Below are 27,527 nucleotides of genomic sequence, written 5' to 3'. Positions count from 1 at the left end.
CATAGTACAAGTTATTGATGTTTCTTCCTCCAACTTTAAAACAATGCTCATTTTCTTCCAATCCAGCTTCTCTCAGTATGTATTCAGCAGATAAGTTTAATAAATATGGAGGAAATATACAGCCTTGTCTTACGCCTTTGCCCATCTGGAGCCAGTCTGTCTCACCATGCTCCGTCTGGACTGTGGCTTCCTGTGTTGAGTATAGGTTTCTTATGACAATAATGAGATGTTCTGGAACACCTATTTTCCTCAAGATATTCCACAACTTGACATGGCTGACACAATTGAAGACTTTTCTATAGTCAATAAAGCACATATTGACTTCTTTTTTTGTATTCTTTGGCCTTCTCAATTATCCAGCATGCATCAGCAAAGATGTCTCTTGTTCCTCAGGCTTTTCTGAAACCAGCTTGTACATACGGCATTTCCCTTTCCATGTAGGACTCTAATCTGCATTGGATGATCCTGAGCATTATTTTGCTAGCATGTGAAATTAAGGATATTGTCCAATGGTTTGTGTAATATGTTCAGTCTCCTTTCTTGTGTAATATGTTCCTTTCTTGTGTAATATGTTCAGTCTCCTTTCTTTGGTATGGATATGTAGACTGACTTCTTCCAATCCCTTGACCACTATCTCTAAATTTGCAGGCATAGTTTGGTTAGAACCTTCACTGATTCTTCTTCTATTGCTTGCCATATTTCTGTAGCTATTCCATCAATTCCTGTAGCTTTCTGACTTGGTAATAGCAATAGCAATAGCAATAGCACTTACATTTATATACCGCTCTATAGCCGGAGCTCTCTAAGTGGTTTACAATGATTTAGCATATTGCCCCCAACATTCTGGGTACTCATTTTACCGACCTCGGAAGGATGGAAGGCTGAGTCAACCTTGAGCCCCTGGTCAGGATCGAACTTGCAACCTTCTGGTTACAGGGCAGCAGTTTTACCACTGTGCCACCAGGGGCTCTGGTAATGACCGGAGTACTGATCTAACTTCATCTTCCCGTACTAAAGGTTCTTGCAAGTAGGGAATATCTTCTAGAGTATCTTGGATGTTGACGTCCCTGCTATACAGATTTTCAGTATACTCCTTCAATCTCTGTTTGATCTTCTCTGAATCAGTTGCTATCTGTTCTTTGGCATCCTTTAACATGCCAATTCAAGGTTGGAACCTCTTTCTGAGTTTAGAGACCTTTTGGAAAACTTTCCTTGTTTTTCTGTGCCTATTTTCCTCCTCAAGGTCTTTACAGGTGTCACTGTAATACTGCTCCTTGTCTCTTCTAACAGCTTTCTGAAATTCCCTTTTAAGTTCCTACCTGAGGTCTTTATCTTTCTTGACTTTGACTTCTCTTCTCTTCTTGGTAATTTCCACCATCTGTTCTGACATCCATTTTGCTTTCTTCTGTTTCTTGGTCTCTGACACCTCTTTTCACATTCGTCCTTAACAATTTCTTTGATTTCATTCCACAGAATGCTTCCCTATCAATGAGGTTCAGAACTTCAAAGTGGTTCCTGATGTTCTCCTTGAAAATGGTGGGTACATTCCCAAGATCATATTGTGGAATAGCTTTGTTTTTCTGCTTTAGCTTGACTTGGAACTTGCATATGTGCAGTTCGTGTTCTGTTCCACAATCGGCCCCAGCCACGTTTTTGCTGTTATAACTGAGCTCTTCCACCTCCTTGCACCAATAATGTAATTAATCTGATTTCTGTGTTCTCTATCTGGTGAAGTCCATTTGTATAGGCACCAATTTGGTTGTATGAAGAATGTGTTAGCAATGAAGAGCTCACTGGCTTGGCAGAAACTAGTAAGTCATTCTCCTGCTTCATTTCTGTTTCCTAGGCCATACAGTCTGACTGTGTTTTCCTCCTTGCCATTTCCAACTTTGTCATTCCAGTCTCCAACCACCAGCAGCACATCTTGCTTGAATGTTCTATCAATTTCAATCTGAACTTGAGCATAAAACTCATCAACTTCCTCTTCTTCTGCATTGGGGGATAGACTTGAAGTACTGTCATGTTAAAGGATTGTCCACGAAATCTAATTCATATTAGTTGGTCACTGACCACACTGTACCCAAGTACTATTATTGCTATATCCTTCCTGACTATGGAAGCAACATTGTTGCTTCTTTGCTTTTTGTGTCCTGAGTAGTAAACGGTATGACTTTCTGACCGAAAGTGTCCTATTCCAGTCCACTTTAATTCACTGATGCCCAAGATTACAATCTTTCACTGTGTTGAGCTTTCCCATATACATTCCACGTTCCCATTGTAATTCTGTCTTTGCAGCTTTAGATTTTCTTTTCCCACATGGCAACAAAAAAACAGCAACAACTTTAGAACATCTGCAAAGGGCTCTTATTTTGATCAAGCAGCAGCCCCAGGAAGGGGGTGTTAACTCTCCCACTATTGCCATTTTTGTGACCGAAATACCCCCAAAGTTGCATAATAGCCCCAACTGGTGGGGGGTGGGACTCAGACATTATACAAGTTCCTCTAGAGTTTACCCCCCAGGGAGGCTAACAGCAACCTTGGAGGGCCAGTTTAGATCAGGAAAACCGCAGAGGGAGCCTCAACACCCCACTCCCCCAGTACTGCTGTTTTGATCAAAATCATAGCTACATTAGACTCAGGAAAAAGCTGAGAAATGCAATCATGGATCTTCATGTCACAAATGGTTAGTTTTTTTTATTTATTTTATTTTTATTTTTTGTTTTTTTATTTTATTTATTGTTACATTTATATACCGCCTTTCGTTAAAAGACAACCCCAAGGCGGGTTTTTAAGTCATGCATAGCTTCCTTTCACCATACTTTCCTCTAACAATCTGTTCTCTTTTATCAGAACCAGCACCAAAAGATTACTGATGTTTGAAATGAAGGGCAGTGACTTCAGGTTTCTGCTGGCCCAGGTAAGAGAGAAGGTGGATGAAGCTCCCTTGCTAACATCCACCAGCCTCTGTCCTCAATAGACATTCCAGTCATCTGTCTCACTTTGCCTAACCGAGAAAAGGCTTATTCTATAGCCAGGAAGGCAGGGGGTAACCAAGATGAGCTGAAAAGCTGGAGTGGGGGGGGAGAACGAACGAGAACACACAGACGTTCATACACAGTATATATATGCACATATTTTCTGTGTCCATGTGTACCAAAAAGGGCTGCATGCTCTATGAAAAGTGGGGGGGGAGTCCTTTCCACACATTTTTTCAGGTATCTGTTTTTCAGAATGAAACATGAGCTAAACTCTTGATTATTTCTTTAGTTTTTTAAATGAGGGTGGTGTATTTTATCTTTATAGTGCACTTCCGTTCAGACAGTGCTTTGACACTCACGAAGGAAAACAAATGTAATGAGTGCCATTTGGTCAGCCTCTCAGCTCACGCAGTAGGACATTTGCAGATGTTTTTGCTTTCAGACCAAGAGAAACTTCATGGATAAAAACTACTGCTGTCCCAGAAACAACAGGCTACCCTTTCCTGAAGTTCTGAAGAAGAGGGTGTTTTCTTAAAAGAGTAGTCCCATGCTTTGTTTGTTCCAGCTTCTGATGCCATGATGCAACCCAGAACCCTAAGGAGATGTAAACTATCCAAACTGTTGTGTAAATTTCTTTTCAAGACTGGCTTCCATAATCCCTTTTTTCCCTTTCGTTTTGTTTATAACGCAAATATTATGCTGCTCCTGGAAGGGCACTCACAGGAAAGGCAGTTGAACATTTCTATTTGAGGAACATCTCCAAGTGATTTATATTCCCAGGGTGGGAAAAGTCTTGTTTAACTTAAAACAATAAAGCTGAAAGGTAGCAACATATAACACAGTGAGCGTTTCTGGTTGATGATGTTTTTCCCCTTGAAGACTGTATCATATATGGATCGAGGAGAGGAAGTCCAGCATTACATTGTGCCATTTACAGCATGGGCTTACCATGAAAAAGGTGCATGTCATCTGGCAAAAACCAATGTCCATCTACCATATTATGAGTGCCACCAAAACAGTTGAAAAAGTAGAAGTGACATCCATTTTGTTCACGCCAAAATTCCAAGCAGATAGGAAAATAGCACATTGTAGAGATTGGATTAATCCTTCTCCCTCACAGCTAGTTTTCTATATGTAGGGGACATTGTTGCATGGAAGAGCCATTCAATCATGTAAGAGAAGAGAGCTGGTCTTGTGGTAACAAGCACAACTTGTCCCCTTACCTAAGCAGGGTCCGCCCTGGTTACATATGACAGGGAGACTAGAAGTGTGAGCCCTGTAAGATATTCCCCTTAGGGGATGGAGCCTCTCTGGGAAGAGCAGAAGGTTTCAAGTTCCCTCCCTGGCATCTCCAAGATAGGGTTGACAGAGATTCCTGCCCGCAACCTTGGAGAAGCCTCTGCCAGTCTGTGTAGACAAAACTTAGCAAGATAAATCGATGGACTGACTCAATATATGGCAGCTTCCTATGTTCCTATGAGGCTGAATCCAAATACAGGTTTACTTATTCAGTGAGAATGAGGGCTCAGGATAAGACAAACCTAACCATCTATGGATTATCATCCAAACCACCAAACAATGAAAGGAGGACAAAACTGGACACATTTACAGTTCACCTACAGGCAAAAATGGAGGAGAAAACTGAAGATCCAATTCTGAGTAGAGAGAAACAATTGTACAGCTACTGCAAAATAAAGTTCTCTTCAGGGAAGAACAAGTTGCTTCACAGTGGTGAAAGAAAGCGGGGTACAGTCAGGTACAGAATAGCAGAAGGTTTAAGCAGAGGTCCTGGAGTGCAACTATAAACTATACAGAGGTCTGGGAAACAAAACTGGATCATGTTTTCAGAATGTTGTTGCACTGCTTAATATCGAAAAGGAGTAGTACAGCTGAAGCTCAAGGAATCTGCCATTTCTCCTAGAAGGAAATGATCCTCCATAGTTCTAAAGTTATGCTGCAGTTGCTTAGTGGATAGGAAAAGGTCTTCAACATAACTACTCCTTTTAAAGTGGCTATTGATGTGAGAAATAATACTAAAAAGACATAGTGTCAAAAGAGAAATGGCAAACTACTAAACTGAGTGTACCTGCAAGAGATTTCTGTTTTCTCATTTGTTTTTTCTACTTAAACCACCATTGCTGTAAAGATAAAACTTTACTACGAGGAACAGAAGTACATCTTTCTCATCCCTTTTCTCATACTATATTTAAAAAACGCAAGGCAAAATATCTTCAGACAGCTCCTGTGTACAACCATTTATCCACTCCAATACAATCATTAGATTTGCTCTTTTAATTTAACAAACATCATTATCCTTAAGATTTGTATAGCATAATTGGATTTGCATGACACTGTATTTATTGGCTGCCACTGCAAACTTCTGTGATTAATCATGTTTACCATGGAAACGGCTTCCTCTTTACAGAATAGCTATGAACAACTGCATTCTTAAATTTTATTATTGTGCTATGCAGATAGGTAATGAAGAAAAGTCAAAAGGGTAAGAAAGATGGGGTTTGCATTGCAGGTTTTGATTCTGTGGCAAAGGAATTATTGGGAATAGTTTATTTTCTGGTAGGGTCTTTTTGTTTTTGGTGTGTTTTTTTTTAACAAGAATGCTATGCATGTCAGAGGTGAGTTAGATGTCATGAACTGTTGTTCTTTTCACACTGCTTTTCTCCCTTGAGGAAATCTCAATTTATATATAAAGAAGAAAGAAGAACTACATGACATGGAAAAGGGCTTGCAAACAATGACTGCCACGGGCATTTGTTCAGAACATACACCAGCAATATATGCATCGGAGGCAGCGAACAGACTAAATACAACCATCTGTACATAGTCTGCCCTCCACTTCCTATGGTAAGGTGTGTGAAAAGAGATCCATGATCTCAATATGATGGCAAAGTTCTATAAACTGACAGGCAGTACTACTGAATGAGGACAGTCCGTGGCATGGGACATGTCAATAGTTACAATATCATCTCAAATTAAGGAGGATGCAAACATTTTGAATGACAAAATTCAGGATGGAAAACATAGCTTAAGCCTGGGCAACATTTGGTGCATGAGATTCCAAGACAAAATCTTGAATTCTTCCCCACAGTGTGAAACACCAGGGGAAATTTACAAAATGTGATCAACCAAAGCTCTGGCCTAGTCCACAGATTTTGATGCACTATTAATGGAAGAACAGCCCTCTCCTAAATCAAGAGGGCTTTTACTAGTTTTCAGGAAAGGAGCAGGGGTCGTGTCACATACATTTATAACATGTATAAATGTTTGCAAGTATAAAGTAATTGAAGAAATTACTACCATGGCAATAAATATACAACCCAGTCTCTTGAATTTTGATTTGAATTGATAAAATAACATCAGACTCAGCAAGAATTGTTGTGGCTGAAGGACACACTAAGACCTTTCTGTACAAGCTTTTAACAAGTGTTGACTGTTCACTTCACATAAAAATAAAGAACCTTACAGACTGATCTGAAACACATTTATTCAGAAGTTAAATTACACATGCAGTCAACTCAGAAGTCCTACTTATTTCAGTGGGACTTTCTTCCCAGTAATTGTGCCTAGTATTGCAACTAAAAAGCACCTGTTTACTCAAAAGTAGACCCCACTGTGTTCAGTGGTGCCTACTCCATCATAAGTGTGTTAAGATTGCAGCCTTAGTTAGTTCTGAGTAAGTTTATTCTAACAACTACACCAAAACACTCACGACCAACAGGACAGGCAGGCACAGTGGAAGGCAGGGTTTCACCAGAACTTTGGAGATCAGGATGATGCGCCCTGGCCTCCAGGTATTCCACAATGCATAGCATCAAGCACAGTGCACTGGGCGATACCCCGATGAGACAAGTGCTCTAGGCACCCGTCTCTGTGTGCCACACAAGATCCCAACAGCTGAGTTAAGAGCATGCTCACACCCACTAGTGATCTTTGAACCAGACTTCCGGATGGAAGTCCAGTCCTCCGTCATGGGGGGGGGCTCCAAACCTAGGGGACCTCAGTGGTGGCTGCTGCACTGCTGGCATCGACTAATGCTGTGCCAGTGCCAGCAGCCAAGTGCATGACTCATGGGACTCCAGCAGCCTAGAAGGCCCACTAAGAACCCAATCTCTCATGTGCACAGCAGGGGATGGTCGTGAGTGTGGGCCGTGGCATCCTACCTGCCTGCCTCCGTGGCACCTGAATTCGGCCGAATTGCTCCCGGATTCGGCCGAATTGCTCCCGGATTCCCTGCCCATGCAGCGCACCTGCAAGAGCAAGAGGAAGCCGAGGCTGCTGCGAGTGTGGGCGTGGCAGCCATGCAGGCCGCCTGCCTGCCTCCGCGGTGGCAGCTAGCCAAATTGTTCCTGGCTTTCCTGCCCATGCTGCGAACCAGCGAGCGAGAGGGAGCAGAGGTGGTGACTGAATGCAGGCCCAAGTGTGGGCCACCTGTCTGCCTCCAGCGGTGGCTAGCTGAATCTTTCCCTGCTTCCTCACCCACACAGCATGCCTGTGAGAGCAAGAGAGAGCGGAGGCTGCTGAGAGGTGATGGAATGACGGAGTGAAGCAAACTTCCCCTGAGCAACAAAGCAAAATGTTAGAATGCTCTGCCCCAAGGAAACATCCTCCTCCCGGGTAGCATAACTGAGATTGCTGGGTTGCTGCTGAGCTACTCGAGCTTGGAGGAGGAGGGGGAGCATTTCTATCTGCCTTCTTTCACCCTGAGGAAGGGTGTGGGAGACACCACAAAGACGACAAGAAAAAGTAAGCCCCATTCCCCCACCCACCCACTCCATGCTCAATAAAACCTCTGGGTTTGTTTTTTTGTGTCTGTTTGGCAAATTGTGGAGAGCTTGGAGACAGAAAGCACTTGACAGAGCTTGGATTGCAATTTGCAAACTGTCTCTCTCGTAGGCAAAGGGGGAAGGGGAAGTGTTTCATGTGCGTGTGAGCATGGAGAATGGAGCACTCTCGTGGAGATCGGGTCTGTCTATGTTTTGTTTCATATGCCAGTGTCTGCTCTCTGTGCTTGCAAAACTCCTGAACTCTTCAAAAAGTACTGAAAAAGCAAAGGCAGGAGAGAAGCTGGGTGGCGGGGGGCGGGGGAGAATGCCTTCCTTCCAAGCACTCCTGCCGAGAGAAAGAGTGCAAAGGGCGGGGGTGAGGGAACAGCAAAGCAGCTCCAACTTCTTGCCTGGTTTTTTGAATGGTGGATCCTCTTTCCCACCCAGCCTCCGTTACATAAAAAAACATCAAAAAATCTCAAGTTGTCCCCACCTCGAAACAAAACAAAACAAAACACATGACCTTGTTTTTTTACACCTTTACATTATAGCTAATTCAGTTGCTTAAAAATTGGATCCTTTAGAGAGAGAGTGGGAAATGGGGAATGAAATATATGGGATGGAAATATGTTGAGTTGTATGTTGAAATGTTTCTGCTAATGCATATTTGCAAGAATATTTTTTTTATATTATTACATTATTGTGAGTTCCGTTGCTGTTTGTGCCCTCAAGAACCTGTGTGTGCGTGGGGGGGTGGGGGGGTGATGCTAAACTTGGAAGGGGGGGGGCTCCAGCAGTGTGTGTGTATGTGTGTGTGTGTCTCCAAATGCCTTTAGCTCCAGGCTTCAAAATTACCTAGGTGCACCACTGCTCACTCTCTTAACCTTGGCTAATGGCCAGGCTTGAAAGTTGATTTGGCTGGGCAGGAATGCCGCAGAATCCACACAGATCCTGGTGCTCCACATGAGCAGCCTAGCTCAGGCTAGGCTGCCCAATAGACTGGGCTAGGCTACTGGTGAGAACAGCTTCTCAATTTTCTGTGCAAGGGTACAAAAATCTAGGCAACCATTAGCTTCAAGAAGCACTTAAAAAAAAGAATTGGGCCCAGTGGCTGCAACATTGACAGCTACTGAGGGCAAATGAAAAAATGACTTTCCCTCCTATCTGGCTTCTAGAAAATTACACTGGCTCTTACGTTTTGAGGGGATGGGTGGGTAATGCCACTATGTAGGCAGACAACTTCAAACTCTGGCAGCGCTATACAAAGATACAGAGGGCAGGAAAAACACTCTTTTAACATTCCTATCCCCACTGGAATGTTTTGGGAGTGGAGAGGGTTGCCATTGAAACACAGACTCCCATTACAGCTCACTACTTCTATTTCATCTTCATGTCAACTTTGTGAAGTAGATTAGGCTGAGCATTCACGACTGGCCCACATCACCTTATAAGCATCACAGCAGAGCATGAACTGGAATGGGGGACTCCCCAGTTTAATTTCAAAATCTATCCACATCACTGGCTCTTACAAAGTAAGTTTTAGAGTTGCACAGCACTGCAAATTCCTTGCTAGCTCAGATTTTCAGTAAGGTTACTTCTCATTATTTTTCACTTTAGCAAATGCATTTAAACTACATTTACTAAATCCATTTATCGTCTTATGAATGGCATGATTAGAATTGTCAAAGTCACATCATGCTACACATCACCTCTGTATTTGCTTAAAATGCTATTATTCTGGCTAGACCAGTAGGTCTTGTACTACTAACTATCATTCTAGAGAACTAGAACATGAACTAGAGAACTAGAACACAGAACTAGAGAACTAGAACACGAGAGCCAGTGTGGTATAGTGGTTAGAGTACTGGACTAGGACCGGGGACACCCGAGTTCAAATCCCCATTCAGCCATGATACTTGCTGGGTGACTCTGGGCCAGTCACTTCTCTCTCCGACTAACCTACTTCACAGGGTTGTTGTGAGGAGAAGCTTAAGTATGTACTACACCGCTCTAGGCTCCTTGGAGGAAGAGCGGGCTATAAATGTTAACAACAACAACAACAAGGACTCGATGTCTGGATAAACAAACCAGTCAATAACACCTGACTGACTGTGTAAACAAGAAATAATAATATTTTTAAAAGAGGCATGCAATTTAGAGTCATTAAGAAAGATGCTGGCCCATTTAACTCATCTTTGCCAGACCACAGAGCAAAGGACACACAGTACTTGTGAGCCATTGCATAAACTGACATTGCATTAGTCAAAGCAGACACTTGTCTTTTGAGTCAAATCTGCTTGCAAAGGTCACAAAGCCAGGTGCTACAGTAAATATGGGGAATGTAAAATAAATTGGGAATGGGGCTATAGCTCAATGGTAGAGCATCTGCTTTGCCTGAAGAAGAGTCCAGGTTCAATCTCTGGCATCACTAAGTAGGGCTCAGAAAGATCCATTGGGAACCATGGAGAGTAACTGCCAGTCAGTGTAGACCAGGGCTGCTCAACTTCGGCCCTCCCACTGTTTTTGGACTACAGCTCCCATAATCCCCAACCACAGTGGCCAATAGTCAGCGGTTATGGGAGTTGTAGGTCAATACCTGCAAAAGAACCGAAGTTAAGCAGCCCTGGTTAACTCAGACACTGCTGAGTTAGATGGAACAAAGGTGTGACTTAGTATAAGGCAGTTTCACACGTTAATATGTTCATCCCGCCATTTAGACTGAGTAAGTTGTCAGGACCCTTAAGTACACTTGATTGGTCCACGATATCCACAATGACAACAGAAATAACTGCAAATTGTTGAGGAAAGCAGCATGTCCTTTGCAATCAATGAAATGTAACACCCTTTTAATTATATTGGGATATCTGGACATCTCTTTGCACACTATCCACAGAGAAGCAAGTTGCCATTTTAGACACACAGAAACGAATGGAATCTGACAAGCAAATCCTTGAGAAGATAGAGAACCACCTTGTTTAAGAAAAACTCTTCCTCTATTTCATTATTACGTTCTTATTCCTCTAAGGCGTGCAGGGCAGCATTGTTTAGAATTTAAAGATATATCCCTGGTTTTCCATTATATATTTTGAAGCATACTTAGCCCAATTTGGATGAAACACCAAATTATGGCTTGCAGAGAACCTGAAACTAAGGAGGGAATCCTTAGTGGGGGCAGCAGAGAAGAGAGTGCACAGAAACATGGTTCATTCAGATAGTGCCTGACTGTGGTTTAGCTTCACATCCAAACCAGACCAGTGAGTTTCATTCCTGTTCCATCTGTTTTAAATCTTGATGTGCTTTTATTATGGTGGTCATTTTTGAATATTTTAATAAAATGAATGAAGGAATCAATGAATGAATAGCTCAGCAGGAATTCGAACGCAAAACTCTCCAGTCCAAGTCCATCAATATGTCCTCTACAACAAACTGATTTCCTAGGACCCATTTGCCACCAAATCACAAAGGTATTACTGAGACAGGTAACTATAGATATGCCCAAATACTACGGTCAGGAGCTGTACAGAACACAACAAACGTAGCAAATACAGACGGAAAGAGTCATATATTAGATGAAACGCCAGCCCATCTGCTTCAATGCTAAGATTTCCACCCCCCACCCCCAGGATGCTTTCTTTGAAAGTTTCAGTACTGAGCAGGTGAACACTTCCGAAAACACTTTCTGAAATTAAGGAGAAAAAACACTGTATCCAAAAACTCTGTGCAATATATATATACAGTTTGCTTGCAAGAAATACAGCTAAATGACTTGGGCCTTCTCCAAGACTAATTTATTGTATGTCTAAATATAAAGTAGGTCCCCTTGACAGAGGACTGTGTAATGTCTACAAGACAAAAAGCAGCACACGTTGTTAGCTAGACAGATGAGGATGGACAGGGGGAAAAATACTATTCAGTGCTTTACTGGCTGCCTGCCATTCTGCAAATGGCACAATTATGAAATATTTGAGAACATGACTTTTTATATGATTAAATATAGATTTCTGTGTGATAAACACAAATGCTTGACCATAACTCACCTTGCGTACTGAGACCATGCCAACAAGACACTAATAACACATCTTTTGCACAAACAAAAGGCTCTAAAATAGGAAAAGGCAATGGGGCTGTTCTCACAACTAAAAGTAAGGTAGGAGGCATCTCCAGCACTAGTGCGGTAGCTGCGCGTGCTCCTGCTGTTTGATCATGCGGAAGACAGAAGTAAGGTTGCAGGCTTTATCTGACAAGCCCTACCCGGGTAGGAGGAGTTTTCTTCCTATCTTGGTAAAAAGCTGGGGGATGAAACCTGGGTAGGGTATGCTGGTCCTACCCAGCTGGGGATTGACAGATGAGCATGCTCCCTGCTTCCACCCTTAATTTGATCTTACACATGATCAAATATTGGAAGCACGCCCGGCTCCCATGTTAAGGCTGGAGACATCTCCTACCTTGCTTTTGGTGGGACCCATTGTGTGGTTAGTAGGCTGCATGTCTTCCACCAACATTATCAATTGGTAATTTACCTAGAGAGCTCTTGTTCTAAAGAAAGTGGGGGGCATTAGCCGAGGAAGTGGGGGAATCTTTAGCTGGTTGGATAGTTTCTGCAAAATTACATTGCCTCTACCTACTCTGGAAGGTATCGATACACAGTATATGAATATCAACAGATATCTCAAACTCCTCTTTTCCGATGTGCTGCACCTTATGTTTGGAACTGCCTTCTGAAATATCTCAATGATGCCACCTCTCTTATTTCATTCAAATCCCTTTGGAAACCTCACTTTTTCTGTGAAGTCTTTGACACAATCCCTTAGAGTGCACATATATCCTGCAACATATTACTTTCAACTCCTAAGAGCACTAATGGTTAATAGGAAGAACACTCTCATCTCATTAGTTGTTAAAAAGTCAGATGAATCCCATGGAACTCTAGGAGAAGAAATCAAAATAACCAAGGGCAAGCAGCTTCCTAACGAAGCAAGAGAGAGAGAGAGACGTGTGTAGCAAAGCAATATTTATCACTAGAGATATTTTCAGATTTCAGCACCACCTCTTTCTTATGAGCAGAAAAGGTGGGAAAGAAATAGGAAGATGCAGCATTGCAAAACAACTAGTATGATATTTACAACTAGTATGATATGACTAGGGTGATATTTGGCCCGTGACTGCAATACTGTGCAACATTCCATACGTGTTGTAATGTAACATGTGTACAGGTGCACAAGAGCACTATTGCACAAATGTATGAAGTTGCACCAACAAAGTTGCATGATGAATGGTCATTACCACCAGTGTTAGCACAATTTCTTGCATTTGCACAAGAGCAAATGCACAACTGCACTCATGTTTCATAACAACATGTGTGGAACCAGTGTTCCCTCTAACAGGGATTCCCAGATGTTGTTGACTACAATTCTCAGAATCCCCAGCTGCAATGGCATTCATCTCTCTCTCTGTCTCTCTCTCCCCCTCATACATTTCTATACTGCCCAAAACACAAGTTCTCTGGGCGGTTTACAAACAATAAAAACAGCCAATAAAAGATTAAAACATTTCAACAATTAAAAAGTTAAAACTATTAAAACACAATTAAAACAGTATCTAATTAAAAGCCTGGGTGAACAAATGTGTCTTGACTGCCCTTTTGAAAGTTGTAACAGATGTGGGGGCCTCTTATTTCAGCAGGGTGTTCCAAAGCCTCAGGGCAGCAAAGGAGAAGGCCCATCCCCGAGAAGCCTCCAGATGAGCCGGTGGCAACTGTAGACGAACCTCTCGAGATGATCTCAATGGGCGGTGTGGTTCATAGCGAAGAAGACTTTCTCTTAAATACCCAGGGCCCAAGCTGTTTAGGGCTTTATAGGTTATAACCAAAACCTTGTACTCTGCCTGGAAACTTACCAGCAGCCAGCATAGATGTTTTAAGATAGGAGTGATATGGTCTTTCCGAGATGACCCAGAGACCAATCTGGCCACTGCATTCTAGACTAACTGCAGTTTCCGGACTACGTACAAAGGCAACCCCACATAGAGCGTACTGCAGTAGTCAAGTCTGGAGGTGACCAGCAAATGTACTACTGTTCTGAGGTCATTTATCTCAAGAAATGGACGCAGCTGGAGTATCAGCCGAAGCTGATAAAAGGCACCTCTGGCCACTGCCTGAATGTGGGACACCAGGGAGAGTTCTGTGTCCAGAAGCACCCCCAGACTGAGTATAGGGAGGTTATGCCTTCTCTTGATGACGTTGACATGGAGAAATAGATTTGGGTGTCATCAGCATACTGATAACACCCTGCACCAAATCTCCTGAAGATCTCTCCCAGCGGTTTCATGTAGATGTTAAACAACACCAGAGACAATATGGAGCCCTGAGAGGCATCATACCAAAGTTCAGATTTTGAAGAACAACAGTCCCCAAGAGACACCACCTGTAATCTGCCCGAGAGATAGGAGTGGAACCACCGCAAAGCAGCGCCTCCCACCCCCAACCACCTCAGACACTCCACAAGGATATTATAGTTGAGAGTATCGAAAGCCGTCAAGAGGTCCAAAAGGACCAACAGAGTCACACTTCCTCTGTCAATTCCCAATTGGAGATCATCCATCAGGCCGACCAAAGCAGTCTCCACCCCATAGCCCACCCGAAATCCGGTCTGAAACAGGTCTAGATAATCAGTTTAATCCAAGACTGCCTGGAGTTGGGAGGCCACCACCCTCTCAATTACCTTGCCCAGCCACAGAAGCTTGGAGACAGGCCTATAGCTGCTCAATTCTGAGGAATCCAGGGCAGGCTTCTTCAGAAGTGGTCTAATAATTGCCTCCTTAAGACAAGGAGGCATTCTGCCCTCCCTCAGAGAAGCATTTATGATCTCTACCAGGCCTTCTACAACAACCTCCCTGCCAGATAGTATTAGCCACGTCAGGCAAGGGTCAAGAGAACAGGTGGTAGGCCAAATTGCTCCAAGCAGCTTGTCCACATCCTCATGAGTCACAAACTGAAACCAATCCAGCCTAACCACATAAGAGGAGTTGCTGGACACCTCCGATTCAGACACTGCAGCAATTGTGGAGTTTGAATCCAAATCGGCCCGAAAATGAGAGATTTTATCCACAAGAAATCATTAAACACATCACAGTGGGTAATAGATGGTTCCAAATTCTGATTCAAGGTTGGAGGGGCACTCACTAGCCCTCTCACAACCCTAGACAACTCCACTGGACATGAGCTTGCAGGTGCAATACGTGCCTAAAAGAATCGCTTCTTTGCCGCCGATATTGCCAGAGCATGGATCTTCAAATGTTCTCTATGTTGTAATCTGTCAGATTCGAGTTGAGTCTTCCTCCTTTTGCTTGGGGATTATGGGAGTCTTCCTCCTTTTGCTTGGGGATTATGGGAGTCATAGTCAAAAACATCTGGGAACCCCTGTTAGAGGGAACACTGTGTGGAACACTTTGCAGTATGTCAGTCAGTCACTTTCTCTCATCCTAACCTACTTGGCAAAATGTTGTGAGATCATTCATGGGTGCCATCCTGAGCTCACTGGGGGAATGATGGATTAAAATGTGATAATAATAAAATATAGTAGAATCTGCATTTCTCATCCTAGCAATGGCAAAGAGCATCTGTTCATTTCTTTCTTTTCTTTTCTAGAAAGGCTTTGCCCCTTGGGAGGAATGAAAAATAGTTTTTTCAAACGTGGGATGGGAAGATTTCACAGAAACATACACTATACCATCTAGAGCATTGCAGATCTTAAATTTCATTGAGATGTGTATCAAATGTTTTTAGAGGCAATCCTAGAGACTAAGCTTCTAGTAGTTTTGGGGATGGATGGGATTTTCAAGGAGGATACTGCATTCAACGTTATTCCCTAGGAGAGACATACAGGTGTTAGAAACAAACAACTAAGCGAAATATGGCATTTGGATGTTGCTGGTTTTGGAAAACTTCTCAAGAGACAGTTCTGAGAAAAGGCTTCATCTTTGTTTATAGATTTTAATTCATGTTCTCTTCCAAACCCCTCTAGTGGCTGACAGGAAGAGTCCGTGTTTTGCTTAACTTCACATTACTCCCACAGAAACAGTGCAAAGCAAATTGTTGCCGGGGGGGGGGGAGAGGAGAGTACACACCAAACCAAAGAGCACCTTTATTTTACAAGATTACCAGAATTGCACAGATAAAAAGTATAGTTTAATCCACATCTGTACAGTCACCTCTTAAGGAAAACAAAAATGATTTTCTACTTTAGATTATTTATTTTGAGAACGTATGAGCAGCCTTTTATCTTAAGCTCCCTGTTCTGCAGCATACATTAAACTTCTGAACTGAACAGAGAAATTTTTAATAATGACAAGATTTTTAATAATGACAAGATGTTCATGACAACAACCTTACATCGTAATTTTTAAAGATGTATTTATGTAGATTCTCCCCCTTTTCAGGATGAATGAATCTAACTCTGGTTAGGCCAACGACCCGTAGGATGCTAACCAAGACCTGCTAATTTCCTGTTCACTTCAGGCATCATTCGAGGGCCTGTTCCAGGTACCCAAATTGTCTGGTTTCCCAACCATTAAAACCAATAACAATTATAACAGAGATATAAATATTAACACCAATTTGAAAACATCTTAAAAAACAATTAACCTATCATAACAATTAAAACCCTGAAAACCAGGTTTTCAGTTGCCAGGCTACATGGACGCCCCATCCTGGACTGGTCAGCCTGTCAAGTCACACAACCGCTCAGGGGCACCCCCGATTCCTGCTGCATCCCTGGCTCCCCCCACCCAGCAAGCAGTAGGGTGAGAGCACAGGACTACAGGATGGGCACTCAGTGTCTTGCTCCCTGAGAAGGGAGCAACAGTCATGTATGTTCACAAACAGTCATGTATGTTCACAAAATAGTCCAAGCAGTAGCATGAGAAGGGCACCCCATCACAGTACCAGGTGGGGGACAAATGGTTGGTCCATCTATATAAAAGGCAGACGCAAGCAGGTATAAAAAGGCAGACCTGAGCAGGGAAGCTGGAGCAACCAAGTTCTTTCTTTTTTCTTTTTTCACAGAAAGAGTTGACAGAAAGCCCCTTCCCCTGAGGTGCAAACATACAGTTGGCCATACCTCACGAGAAGGACCGTCCTGGGTTACACCTACATATTGGTTATACTGACCCAGCAATAAAGCTAGGTGTCACAATAAAATCTTAAGACATCCTCTCAAGGCCCACTCTCTTATGAGAGTGACAGGCCATAGAGGCATGCCTGCAGGCTGGAGGACTGCTGCTGCCCAGCCCAGTTTACTAGGTTCCTGCAAGCCATGGTGAAGGGTACCCCAGCAATACGTTTCCTGGTCTCAGCAGGTGTGGGACAGCAGGATTAAAATCACTCCCTCTGGCAGTCAGGTCTCCCCACAGCACATACAGTATGCATGATTTTCTCTGCCCATCATGGCCACAGGGCCTGCCAGGGATTGCTGAAAATGCCAGCTCCTCTAATCCAGGATTCCCTGCGTCGGCAGCTGGTATGGGCGCTTGGGGGAGGATCCTTTAACTGTAAACTGATAGGTGCTTCCTTCTCCTCCAGCCGCACCTGAAAGCTGTTCAGAGCAGTGGTGCGCCACCCAGAATCCACTATGGCAGAGGATCGGCTCCACCATCAGCTGGCAGAGGTCATTTGTGTGGCCAACAAATGGCCTCCTTGCATGTGTGGAGGTCAGTTGAGTGGCAGAGCCGATCCACCGCCACAGCAGATGCTGGGCAGCACGCCACTGCTCTGAACATCTTTCAGGTGTTGCAGGAGGAAAGGCAAGCACCTACTAATTTATAATTAAAGGTGCCTCCTGCTGCTTCCCTGGCGGTGCCTGCACCAGCAGCTGATCTACATAAACTGCAACGCCAGTCTTGGTATGGAAATTTTGAATGGGTTAAAGGGTCCATGCCGCAGCCCATTGTTCGCACCATCCATGCAAATGTTTTGGGTGGACTTGCTGTTGTCAAGGTCTGAAAGGCCTCAAGGTACAGTACTGAAGCTTAGCCCTTTGGTCAGTGGTGATCTTAAGCAATCTTCTGATGACTTTTAAGATTTAGCCAGGAAACACGCACACAGTTTCAAGTCTTCTCCACTTAATGAAGTCATGAGGGCCAGAAATATGCTCCTATTTAAAAGCAAATTTGACATTCTCAAAATGCCGAACTGCAAGCAAAAAATCAGATTTTTGCAGCCATCTTACAGGAATGTAATATATAAATAGCCCCAAATAGATTACAGCTGGTGAAACAACAGTACTGCCTGAGAGCATTTGATGTATTGATTCAGGTAGTTGTAGAGAGAGGATTTCCACCCTTTATCTTCATTTATTGCTTTACTCTAATAATGAGGTTTCACACTGCTGGCAATACATTTGAAACCACAGAGACAAAAACAAAAAAAACCAGGGACTGGTAAAAAGAAAAGAGAATATAAGGAAATCTTGAAGGCTGGCATGTGAAAAGCATAGCCTTGCAAAAACAAACCACAGCATCATTTGTACCACATCTTTAATTAGCTCTTTAAAACCCTTTAAGTATTGAACACAAGACTTAAAAGCTCAACCACAGAACTAAAGTACACATTCTTCCAAACCCAAGGCTATGCACACTCCTACTAGAGGCAAATGCACAGCATGCGGGGGAAAGAAAATCATTATTCTAGCTCTGTGGTAATTTGCTGGCTAAAACGATTTGTTGAAGATTCACAAACATGTCTTAAATCACAAGGCTCATTTGAAACTTAACTAGGCAACTGCGGAGAATCCACATATCAATTACCAAAATGGGGGTGGGTAGGTGAGAGCATGGACATAACACTGAAAATAATCAATTAATACTGTAACGTTAGACTGTAACCTAAATAATATCTGAGTAAGCACAAGTAGACTCAGCTAAGAGACAGGAGAGAGGCACTTGTTTGGGCTTTGCATTCTAGGCTGGAAGATTTGCATATAAATTATTCTATACATTGCAACACTTGGAGGGAAAGGAGGAGGCATTATTCTGCTACTGACATTATGTTTGAAATGGATCCAAACTCCAATTTGTCTGGATTCAGGCAAATCTGCTTTTCCACAAAAGTACTTGCACACCCTGCGGGTCCAATAACTATTTGAGGCACACTCTTTGAGACTGGGCTGATTAAACGGCCTGCAGTTCTCTGCCCATCATGCAGTTCTATGACCAGAGTTACAGAAAAACAGGTTTATGGTCTGAAGGAACAGGATGCAGCCACCTTGCTGGAGCAGTACCATATTTAACGGAATCAAAGATGAAGTTTTCCCACAGTTCTTTCCTGTTAAGTATAGGGAGGTCATCAAATTTGGAGTCCTCTTTAAAAAAAAAACAAAAAACAGGCATAACTTGTATTTAACCTCTCTTGTAAGGCATTGTTTTAAATTCAGAGTTGCCTTCTATTTGGGTAAATACGATATGTTTTTGTTAGTGCCTCGCTAGATGACCTCTGGGACCCTATGTATGCTGCTGCCTTGAGTTACATCAGAGAAGAAAGGCAGGAAACAAATGCAACAAAATTAATAAAGGTAGAAGAACATTTGTTGCCTCTATGAGCCATACAAAGATGGTGTCCACAGTTTGACCAAACTAGTCAGGCAGCCAGACAAAAGGCACTGCTAGCTGTACCCAGGTTTCTTTTGACTCACTTCGCAGAACTGTTGCAAAGCCACCAAGACAACAAATAGTAACTCAAATAATAATTCATTCGCTGGAAAGAAATAAGAAATGTGTTGGAGTAATCCATCTGGTTTGACAAAATATCAGATGTCTCCAAATTGCAAAGCTCTGATATGTTTAATTAAACAGAGATGAAATATTTATGAACATTAAATTTCATAAAGAGAACATACCTTTAAGCTTGAAAAAAGCGTTTTTGAATAAATACAAGAAAACACTTTTCTACTCAAAAAGTTGTGTACTGAAATCCATTTTTTGAGATGCTTTGGTTAAATGCAACGAGCTTAGCTTTTAGTCCATCATGCATTCCAAAAATTGCAACCTTTGATAGTAATGCTGATTAGTAGGCCTGTGGACATCAGAATAACTTGAATTCCAATGTCAGAATTCCCAGCTCCCCCAACCAGGAGACATTAAACCGTGGGGCGTATGGTCTCAAAGGGAGAAGTCCTGTGTGGGACTAAAATCTTCAGAAGCCCACACATTTTCCCAACAGCAAGCGGGCTTCCCAGTGAGCAGTTCTGTGCTCCCTGTCCGCCCTGCCCTAAACCCCCAATCATCTTTGCACTGCTCAGCTGCGCCTTCGCCAGTGTTGCACAGTTATTTAAAAGACCACCACCAGCAGGACTCTACCTGGGGTACTTGTCTAATGCCTCCTGGTGGAGGGGGAAGAGAATTTCAACACTGGAATTTCAATTATTCTGATGTGCAAGGGCCTACTGATTAGTGCATATGCTAATATGGGTGGAGCCTGAGGGAGGTAGTCAGAGCCAAGAGACACCCCCATCATCATCCCCATCTGACCTCATGGGCCCCCATGGAACTCAACACACAGAGCATGTTGAGTAGTCCAGTCTTGATATAACCAGTATTCATATAACCATGGCCAGATCTATCTTTTCCAGAAACAGGCATAGTTGAGACAACAGCTAAAAGCAGTACTTTTCCTCAGAAGCGAGGAGGAGGAGGAGGAGGAGGAGGAGCTACTGCCATATCTCCCCCCCATATATGTTGCTAGGGAAGATAGGAATAGAGGGGGCAGTCGCTAAGTTGCAGCTCCTCCCCACCCCTTCAGCAAATGGATCCTCCTCCTAGAATCCTCTCTGACAACACAGGGGACTCTTGGCAGAATTGCCATCCAGCAAGGCTCTGCTGTCTTTTCCCACACATTAGGAAGCTAGGAAGTCGCCTTATACCAAGTCAGACTATTGGTCCATCTAGTTCAGTACTTTCTATACCAGAGCTGCACAACTATGGCTGTTTTGGACTACAACTTGCATCGTCCCCAGCCACAGTGAACAATAGTCAGGGATTATGTGAGTTGTCTGCAAGAGTGCCAGAGCTGTGCAGCCCTGGTCTACACTGACTGGTAGCAGCTCTCCAAGGTTACCGGCAGGAGTCCTACTTGGGAGAAGCCAGGAGTGAACCTGGTACCTTCCACATGCAAACATGCAGATGCTCTTCCACTGAGTTATGGCCCCATCCCCTGAGGGGAATATGTTTACTGTGCTCACATGTAGTCTCTCATCCAAATGGAAACCAAGGTAAACTCTGCTTAGCAAAAGGGACAATTCATGCTTGCTACCACAAGACCAGCTCTCAGTTCCCATCTACAAATGAAAGCATCTCCAGAGACATTCATATTTGCAGTTGGGGAGATATGTGGGAGAAGGCAGCAGTGGTGTAAGACACATGTAGTGGTGGTGCCCCCTTCTGATGCCCCTGTATGGGCCCTGGGTTCTTGGGGAACAGCCATGGGTCCTCAGCCAGGGCACAACTTGGCCAGACCCTGAAGCCAGACCTGCAGAAAAGGATAATGAATTCATAGAAATCTAACTGGCAGGAAACCCTTGGAAATTAGCTTTGTGTGCTACTGATTTTCTTCTGTTTTACTGACATCAAAATTACTCTGAGAATTGTCTCCATGAGCTGATATATGCAAAAATATCAGTTTTTAGCCTTCGAAATATGTTTCCCCAAAGGATATTCAGCAACTGCCAAGTGCAGGGAGGAGTGAACACAGTGTAACCTCCCACCGCCCCCAGATAAGTACTTGGGTTTTTTTATTCTCTTCAAAAGACATGTTGATCTCTAATCAACATGACAGAAAACATATTTATTTATTTAAAAAAAAAGAAATTTCCAAACAGTGTCATTCTGCAGCACAACGTTGGCCCTCTAGCTGTTATGGGATTTCAACTCCCATCATCCCTCACTGTGGCTGGGGATGATGGGAGTTGTATTCCCACAACAGCTGGAGGACTGAATTTGTGCAGCTCCGGTGTATATGATACAAGTTTCCAAGAAGATGTATGCATGTGTTTATGTATATAAATCAGATTAAAATAGTTACTTAATCCAATCCATATTAACTGATTATATCAGCATGTAGAAGTAATAAATGTGTTGAATTATGCTGGACAGCCATAATTGCAACAGGCTGGCTTATTAAACTGTTAGCCTAGGGTCAGGGACATTATTCCCTCTAAGGCACGCACTTGCACACACAAGTTTTTTGATGTCCTCTCAGTTAATTTTAGCTCCTGCTCAGACTGAATCAGGAGGGCTCCATTCCGAATGCACATGCACACACACTGCCTTGATACTGCTGCCCAGAACAAAACTCATTCCTCACAAAGATGGAAAAAATTAGAAGGAACACGGTCAGGGACTTGTTAGCTTTATTTTTCTACAGTGCCTAGTTATGATATATATTTTTAATCATTAAAAAATGACAGCCTCATTGATTACACCTGTTTCACAACAAAGAGCGAAATGATGAAAACTGATGCCAAGTTTTTGTCATCCCCTCCCCACAGGTAAATCACAGAACAGATTAAATTTCAAGCATCTGTGATGATCAGTGCAAGTTGTGTTTACTAAAGACTAATAATGAAGAATAATAACCATGAATGCCATGGAATAGGTGTAGTTTAAAGCCTTGGGGCTGGAGTTCCCAAGTCAGTAACTCCAAGGGGTAAACCCATTGTCATCTGTTTGATGTTCACAGTCTTAAATACACAGCTGTTTCTACCCCCATTTAAACTTTGAGCACATTTTGCCATGGACCACTTTACATTGAACAAATAATATTTAGGAAAATGCCATAAAACTGCACCATGTATCTATTAAATAGTGTTCCCTTAGTTTTACAAACTCTGAATTATTTCTCAGTCTATCAAAGGACGTAAGCATATAGCTCATCGAGTTCTTCTAGGATATCTGTATTTTAACCCATGAATTGGGGCAAACCCAAGGAAGCATCAAGTTTGCACCATTAGAACTGAAATAGTTTTAATCAACCAATTTGATTCACGAGTTTCTCAGTTCTATCTGTTTGCCACAGTGAGGTGTGACCAAGGAATCAGACAAAGGCAAGATCGCTTCTCGGTGGTTTCCACTGTGTTCTACTGGACAAAGCAAAGATCAATGCTCTGGCTCAAGAAGTTTTTGATCTCTACATAGTTCAAAATTAATACGTTAATTAATAATTAGTTAACGCGTAAGTGCACAGGGAGAGATTTTAAAAGTAATATAAGCTCTGTAGTGAGTCACATACAATCTTTGTGGATGCTTGAAACTTGTCAGGTTTCCTTTATCAGGTGAACCAGTATTGTCATGACATGTTCATGGCTTCTATCTAAACATATATTGAAGATCATGGCGTGTTCAGTTCTAACATATGCACAGAGAAGTGAGGAGGGGAATGTGTGTGCAGCATGAGCACCATGCTCTCAAATTCTGAGAGCGAAAGAATGGGCTGGTTCAGATGTCACATGGAACTTTGGGTAGAGTAGAGCTCCACACACTGTCCTTGAGCCTCACAATGTGTGCTCCTCTTGAGTGTCTACATCCTCCACCTGAGCGTCCATGTCCTATCTAGCTGAAAATAAGCCAAGACTGGTCATGTCATCCAAACCCACCAGCCTTGGCTTACTCTAACCGACTTGCTTCAAACAACAGAAGATCTGTACCCGAGGTTTGAAGTGAGTCACAGATCTCAGGCTATCTAAAGCAAGAGAAGCTTTTCGATGGATTTTTTTGATTTAAATCGGATTTTTTTAATTTTTATTTTTATCCACCCTGCTAGTGATTTAAATCGTGATTTAAATCGTGATTTAAATCAGTTTGATTTAAATCAAATCCACCCTGATTCCTGTAGCTTCCCGACTTGGTAATGACCGGAGTCCTGATCTAATTTCATCTTCCCATACTAGAAGTTCTAGCAAGTAGAGAATATCTTCTAGAGTATCTTGGTTGTGGACGTCCCTGCCGTACAGATTTTCAGTATACTCCTTCAATCTCTGTTTGATCTTCTCTGAATCAGTTACTATCTGTCCTTTGGCATCCCTTAACATACCAATTTGAGGCTGGAACCTCCTTCTGAGTTCAGATATCCTTTGGAAAACTTTCCTTGTTTTTTTGTGTCTATTTCCATCCTCAAGGTCTTTACAAATGTCATTATAGTACTGCTCCTTGTCTCTTCTAACAGCTTTCTGAAATTTCCTATTAAGTTCCTTCCTGAGGTCGTTACCTTTCTTGACTTTGGCTACTCTCTTCTTGGATGACTTTTGGTATTTCCAAAATTTTGGATAAAACTTTCTCTACCCAACTTTAAATCTTGGTTCCAAGTGTGTGGAGAATATCAGGTGAAAGTCAGGAAACAGACTTCTGCAGGTGCTCATGATATGCCCTCTGGGGGCATGCTCATTTTCCAGAGTACTAGACTTGCCAGTGACCATATGAAGCCACCCAACCATTCATTACACCACCTTGTCTGTCGTGTTCTGATGACTCTCTACCTGATTAACTCTTGTTCTTTAATGTGGATGAATATTCAGTACTAATAAATGAAGCTTACAATCTGCAAACAGAAATCATGCTCTGAACTCAAACCAAAAAAGGTAAAGGATGTCACAAACTCCAACATTCTATCTCATATTTCCTTGGTTTGCTAGGTTAGGATGCTGGCCTCTGTTATAGGGTAAAAACTGAAACATAAAAACTTCCCATGTCCAGTGTATCTTGGACTGTGTGTGTGTTGGAAGCATGTTAACCAATTTGAGGAATACATGAGTCCTTTGTTTTGAGAATGAGACTTAACAGTATAAACATTCCTGCATCAGACTATTCTAGTAATCAGGGGTATTGGGGCCTGGTGATCAGATCTCCAAACTTATTTTTTCCTAAAATCTTTCCACCCCAGATATAACAACAGATTTTGGTGTGAGATTTTCATCAGGGCCATGTTGGGAAAGGGTATAGTATCCACTGCATTCTGTATTCCCAATCCTGATTCTACCATCCAAAAAGTTGCTACTAAAAAATACTATGCAGGGCCAAATTACATGTTTATTGTAATATGTTGGTTGACCCTTAGTCTGTTTGAGATTCCTTGCTACTAGGTATAGCCCTTCCCTCTCTCGCTCTCTTTCAAATCTGGAAATACACTAATTATTTTGGGGTACGGTTTTAGTACCCCTTTTAAAATGAACTAAGTAGAAGTATCAAGTCAGTCATATTGCACTGGAGGGGCAGGATATAGTCTTGGGCTATGCATGCACCAAATTACAGGGCTCTACAAATTTGATATCACCATCACTGAGTGTGGGAAAGGAGGAGTGATAAATATAAAACCATGTTAAAATGAATTTGTTTCTGATTTGATTTTGTATTCTTCCATGTATATTTGTTTTACTTTTACTCATGTTTCCTATTTGGAATATCCTAATAAGACAACAAAATTCCATTCATTTGGGTAGAAAAATTGCCGGTGTTTGTCTTTCAGCAGCCCACTGCAGGTTTCCTGTATAAATCTCTCCACGCCCTTACAGATGTTCATATCTTAGTACAGATCTGTTTCCCTTGAGGTTCAGCCAAACCATTAAGAATCTGTGTTTTAAGGTTGGAGGAGTTGCTTAGCATCTGGTGGTAGAATATCATCTATATATTCAAAATCTGTTTAAAGGTTCTTTAATTTTTTCCGAAGCCACTCCTAAACTTCCTCAATAACATCAGAACATTTTCTTCCTGATAGTTCCTCAGAGACTAAAAAATGAGCACCTGCACTCAAACATCCAAATTTTCACACAGACTATGAACAACACCATACTTCCTTGGAAGCAATCTCTACAATGCCGCTTACTTCCAAGAAGACATTCTGGAATGAAAAAACTAAACACCCCCATTTATCAGAAATATGTTTAGAAATCTCTCAAACACCACACCTTGTGGTAGAAGAACATGAGCAATAACCAAAAGCAGATGCCACAAAGAGAAAGGTTCCACAGTATAAGAAGAGTTGAATCAGACCAAAGGTCCTTCAAGTTCAGCATTCTGCCTTCCACAGTTGCCAACTAGATGCTTCTGGGAAGTCTTCAAGCAAGACATGAAGGCAATAGACCTCCACAGCTGTTGGCCCCCAGAAACTGGTATTTAGATATATGGCCTCTAAATATGGAGGCTTCACATAGCTATCATGACAAAATAGGCAGTGATAGACATACCTTCTATGAATCTGTCCAGTCTTTTTTCAAAGCTATCGAAACAAGTAGCCATCAACACAAAAAGCAGCAAATGGTATATAAATTAACTACATTGTGTGACAAAGAACTCTCTTTGCTCTCCTGATCTCCTGACAAACAGTGTTAGTCAATGACCTAGTACCAGTAACACAATTGTAGGCATGTCTTCTGGAACACCCCCCCCCCAAAAAAAAGACGTTGACAACTCTCTATGACAGTCCCCACTATCTGACACAACATTAAAGAAAAAAATAAATAAGAGCAATGTAATTTTCTTTCAGTGGGATAATATTCTTAAGCAGCTTCCATATTGCCATGATTTATGGCCAAAGAGTAGATGTAAGTAAGGCTTTGATTTTCTTTGCTGCTTGCAAATCCCAACACAAAGTTAACTTTCAGGAGCTAAGACCAATGAATGCCTGGGTATATTAAAGGTCAGAGTATTAATCATTCTCTACCAAGTATTGTCCTGTCATAATTATGATGATGGCAGTAGATACAGCAGTAATCTATTTGTTTCACCAGAAGGCAAGTAACAGCTTAAAAAACAATTAACAGAAACAAAATGAGGCAACATGAAAAGCATATATATAAAATAGTCCATATATGTTCAAATATCACTCAGCAGCATAATCCACTGTATGAATATCAAATTAAATATGCCACTACTTCATGGCCATCAAAGCAAAATTTGCTATCACAACAGAAATGTAACTCTACAACTGAAAGCAGTACAGCAAGGTCTTACTTCTTAGCTCGGAGGTTCCAAGAGAGTGAGGAGCTACAATCTACAATCCTTACCTAGAAATATTACTGTGCAGGGGGGCAGCAACTGATAACGACTTACCACCATGCCATCACTTGCATTGTTACTGCAAGTTGCATTAAATCACATGGGAAACCAAGTCATCTGTGGCATCTGGCAGGCAGATTTCTCCCATGCATTCATAACCAATCATAAATCTGGGGACACAAAGATGTGGTAAAAAAATTTGTACAAGGTGGCCAAATGCTACAAATGAACATCTCTTCACATGGTTGCAAACAGTCTGGGCTAAGATGCTATGGCCACCGATTATGGCCACCCACTGGAGCCACTCAGTGTCTTCCCTTAAACCAGCTCATGTGCTGTTATATAAGAATAAAAAGGAGGAAGGAAGCAAAAACCAATACATAAAAACTGCATGGCAGTGTGTCTGTTGCAGGAGAAGCGGAGAGTGCACCATTTTATTTAAATGGAAGTGTGCTTCAGGATGAAATTTTTTGGGAAACACTGCCTGAAACAATATTTGTATGTAACAATTAAGAATTTTTTCCAATCAGCAAATATTTACGAAACAAGATAATATCAGTACTTGACAACAAATGATGTCAGGCACCTGTCAAGTGTGCTTTAGGAACAGAAAATACTATCCTAGGACAGTGGAATGACCAAAAAAGAAGAAGACTGCTATCAGTCATCCAGTTAATCTACTGCCCTAGGACAGAATATCCTAAACAATCATAATCTGATCTTCTTATTTAGGATA

The 27,527-nt window shown here is 42.1% G+C and overlaps 1 protein-coding gene across 9 annotated transcripts in view; it reads right to left on the bottom strand.

Annotated features, from left to right (window-relative positions):
- Positions 1 to 27,527, bottom strand: part of BMPR1B (bone morphogenetic protein receptor type 1B) — a 367,640-nt gene that overhangs the window by 71,393 nt on the left and 268,720 nt on the right. The window contains exon 5 of one of the 9 annotated variants that reach the window (XM_053254098.1): positions 26,846 to 26,961. The exons of the other annotated variants lie outside the window; for them this stretch is intronic. The gene's annotated coding sequence lies outside the window, so the exon portion shown is untranslated. The remainder of the gene's footprint in view (positions 1 to 26,845; positions 26,962 to 27,527) is intronic. 9 annotated transcript variants of the gene reach the window in all.

Source organism: Hemicordylus capensis, chromosome 5 (genome assembly GCF_027244095.1).
Source record: "Hemicordylus capensis ecotype Gifberg chromosome 5, rHemCap1.1.pri, whole genome shotgun sequence".
Taxonomy (NCBI): Eukaryota; Metazoa; Chordata; class Lepidosauria; order Squamata; family Cordylidae; genus Hemicordylus; species Hemicordylus capensis.
The sequence above is the reverse complement of the archived record's forward strand: the minus strand, read 5'-3'. Positions and strand labels throughout refer to the sequence as shown.